Raw genomic sequence first — 4,203 nt, forward strand, 5'->3', positions numbered from 1 at the left:
CACAGCTGGGTTAATCTCATCAGGTGGGGGTTGAAGGGATAATGGTTTTACTGGGGAGGGTGTCATAGCACAGGAAAATGGAGTAATCTCTTCAGATGGGAGTAGAAGGGTTGGTTCTGTTGACAGGAGTGATTCAGCAGAAATTAGGGGCTCAGTGTCCCCAGCTTCCTGATTATATGGCCATATGTTGCCATCCCAAGTTTCAGGATCCCATTTCTTCCAAATCAATGTCCTTACTTTAACTTCAGACACCTTTTGAGGCTGGGAATTCAATTGGTATTGCAATTCAGCCACTCTTACATTAAGACTCTGGGTTTGGCTTTTGGTTATGTGAGCTCTGTTACTACAAGAAAGAAGCATTTCTTTCAGGGTATATGTGACCATTTTCAGGTCTTTGATGGAGCACTTAAGCTCTTACTCTGAAGCCTTGAGCTCATCTCTTTTTTTCACCACTTTGCCTAGTAGCAAAAGTAGGACTAAATAACCAGCTTCCTTATACTTCTCATTCTGAAAAAATTGTAGAAAAGTATCAAATATGCAAACACCCAGAGCCTTGTTCCTTACAAATATTTTGTCCAATGGTAGTGATATTATGCATATTTCTATTGTCTCCTCACACCATGGATTAGCAGTGCCTTCTTGACTACTAGAGTCAGAGTCATCAGAGCCTTTAGCTAGACCTGAGAACCAATTTAGAAAACTCATCCTTATGATTTTGTTTCTCTAGAACCGCTCTTGGTACTGAGTGTCTTAGGGTTGGTTCTATAGAGGAGCAAAACCAGTGAAGTGTGTGTATAAATATAGAAAGATTTATTTCAAGGAAATGGTTCATGCTGTTGTGGGGGCTTGCAAGTCCCAAATCAGTGAGTCAGATGTCAGGTTGGAGACTTCTTCTGACTCACATCCTAGCAGGGACTGATGAATTCAAAACCAGTAGGTGAAGTGGAAGGCTACTGGCTCACAGGGTTGCAGGAGCTGGTAAATCCCAAAACCTGCAGGTCAGATGAGAGGCTGCTGGCTCATGTCCCAAGAACTGGAGGTCAGAAGATGACGAGTCAATTGTAGGATTGAGAGATAGAGAGCTTTGCCAGAACATTCACATAGGTTGGATGCAGGCCACCCCCCTAAGGAAACGTCCCTTTCAGCTGACTGGCTGGTAACACCAGATCACAAATTGTGGAGAATGATTACATAAAATCTGTCAAACCAGTGAGAATTATAGCATAGCCAATGATTATCCTTAACTACAACAGAATAGATGTCAACATCCCAGTTGTGTTATTTTGTTATACTATCATTGAGGGAAACTGGGTAAAGGGTACATATTTCTTACAATTTTGTGTGCTGATACAATTATCTCATAATAAAGTATTTTATTAAAAAATATCCACTTTTTGGTGTGAGACTTGGGCCTCCCCATCTGTCCTAGCAGAAGCATCGTGGCTCGACATGGAAACATCCCTGCCAGTCTCAAGGGGACTCAGTCTCGTCAAGGGTAGCTGAGGGCGACCCCACCTAATGAGGCCCAGTGTTAGGTCCAGTTATAGCTTTTGACTGTCAAGAATGGGCTCCTAAAAATCTCCAAAAGAAACTGTACTCATTATAAGAGGAGGTGAAAATGTTGATTTCTGCCTAGGTTGTGCTCTGAACCAGAAAAGAGTTCATGTGATTCTATTTGACATCAGCAGCCCCGTTCAAACCATTCCAGAAGGAATCGAGTTTGTTCATGGAGATATTCACCACCTCTCTGATGTTGAAAAAGCCTTCTAGGATGTGAATGTCACCTGTGTTTCACATTGCCTGTTATGGTATGCCCAGGCCACAACAGATAAACTGGAAGCTGATAGAAGGAGTCAATGTCAGGGGCACAGGCAACATCCTGCAGGAGGACAGGGGTGCTGAGGTTAGTTTACATACTTGCTTTCAATGTCATGTTTGGAGGACAAGCTATCGGAAATGAAAATGAATCTCTGCCTTACCTATTTCTTCACCTCCATCCTGATCGAGGTTCTTTGACCAAGTCAATTGCACAGAAGGCACTGGAGGCAAATGGTGCAGCGCTGAGCCCAGCTGGCATTCATGGGCCTGGAGGACAAAGGCAACTTCCCAGGATCATGAGCTATATTGAAAAGGGCCTGTTCAAATTTGTGTATGGGGGCCCCAGGAGTCTGGTTGAATTTGTCCATGTGGATAACTTGGTGTAGGCTCACACTCAGCCCTCAGAGGGCCTGAAAGCTGATGGGGGCCATGTCACCTCATGGAAGGTCTACTTCATCTCAGATGGCAGACCTGTGAACAACTTCAAGTTCTCCTGACCTTTGGTTCAGGGCCTGGGCTACACGTCCATCCACCTACCTGCCATTGACTCTCATCTATGACCTGGCTTTCCTAACAGGGATGGTCCGCTTTATTTTAGGTCGGCTGTACAACTTTCAGCCCTTCCTCACTCTCACTGAAGTTTACAAAACTGGCATCACACATTACTTTAGCCTAAAGAAGGCCAGGACAGAGCTGGGATATGAGGCTTAGCCAGGAAGTAGTGGAATGGTTTAAAGCTCACATCATGGCTGAAATCCTGAGAGTTATGACTTAGGGTATCTTATTTGGGATGGGTTGGTGGTCTTCCTCCTGGTCATAGCAGCTCTCATGTGGCTGCCTTCATCTGTGATTCTGTCAGTGTGAAGGAAGAGCTTGAAACAAGAGCTGATCACACTTTCAGAGATGATTTTCAAGAAACAGGGTTTTAACTAATATAGTGATATCTGGTGCCAAATTTTGACTCTTCAAATTGCTGCTTAAGAATGGGTTCTCGGATAAAATTTTCATTTCTTACCTCCTTACATTAATCTCTGATGGGAGAAAAATGAAGCAAAGGCAAGTTTGAAATGTAATTTCTTATGTCCTTCTACGTTAAAAGGTATGGTAGAAGCCATAGATCTAGGCTTAGGGTGGAAATGTCTTACTGGATTCCTCAGAAGCCAAAAATGCACTGATTTCCATTCCAGACACTACACACATACTTAAAATGCACTAAAAATCCAACTGATACAGGATTGTTTGCCACAATACTTATAGGCTTGGAAATGTGTGGAACTGGACCAGAGTTGTAATTGATTCACCCTCTGAGGAGGTGATGGCTTTTGCAGACAAGGCATTAGCTGTTCAAAGCCTGTTTTAAGAATAGCTTTTGCGTTTTGTGTTACAAGGGCAGTTGTGTGACCAGATGCTGCTGTTTGATGTTTAAACAAATAGACTTGGACCCTACCTCAATGAATTCTTGTGAGGATTAAATGACACAAAGTGTGCCACTCAACACACAAAAGCCATTGTTTTTATTAATATTGTCATTACACATCCAAAGTGTTCTCATCAGTGGTTGCTGGAATGCCTTTGTGTCGTGCCTGCAAAGCCTGCAATAAATGTGTTTGAATATACTCAGTGCCAGCAAAGTTTTGGCCTCTGAGGCTAGATTGAAGCTTAGGAAAATTATGATGATTAAGGGAGGTGGTAAGGCTGATTGATACCACTTTTTATCAAAAAAATGAAACATAACTTTAAACTAAAAAACTGGTTTTCTCACTGGGAAGACTTAGGCCCTCAGAAGGCAACTCCCAAAGGGGAATGTTGTGACCAACAATGGCATGGCCTAGCCACTCATAGACACGGCTGTGGACGACAAGCAAGTGACACCGTTACATAGGAACCGAAGTGGGAGGAGACAGAGTATCTACACATTCCATGATTCCAGCCACAGAAATGAAAGCATTGAAACATGGTAAGGAGAATAGATTGCTGTAGAAAGTCATGTTAGAGCTATTCCGAGAGCAGTTGTAGAAGTGGATGCTAGATGAACAAAAAAAAAAAAATAGTTGCTGTTAAATACTGCTGGGGTGTTTTGAAAGAACACTGAACATGATGTCAGAAGACCTGCCTCAACCATGAATGTTTTGTGTGGCCTTAACCATGTAATGGAAGCCTCTCTAGACATTTACAGACACACAAAATGGGGAATTTCTGGGAAGATGGTAGCATAAGCAGGAGCAAGTTTTCACTTTTTTCAATATATTAAAAATATTAACCCCTGGCTTCTATTGTTACTGATGACAAGTCTGTTGCCAGCTTGGTTGTTACTATTTTGATAGTAATCTATTGTCTATGTTAGTTTTAAACATTTTTTCTTTGTTCTTGACGTTGTATAGTTTA

At 42.3% G+C, this 4,203-nt stretch overlaps 1 pseudogene; it reads left to right on the forward strand.

The window, feature by feature from the left end:
* Positions 1-918: 918 nt before the first annotated feature.
* LOC100663144 (short-chain dehydrogenase/reductase family 42E member 1-like) lies at positions 919-3,270 on the forward strand (annotated as a pseudogene).
* The last annotated feature ends 933 nt before the right edge of the window (positions 3,271-4,203 follow it).

The sequence above is a fragment of the Loxodonta africana genome, chromosome 5 (assembly GCF_030014295.1).
Source record: "Loxodonta africana isolate mLoxAfr1 chromosome 5, mLoxAfr1.hap2, whole genome shotgun sequence".
NCBI classification, from domain to species: domain Eukaryota; kingdom Metazoa; phylum Chordata; class Mammalia; order Proboscidea; family Elephantidae; genus Loxodonta; species Loxodonta africana.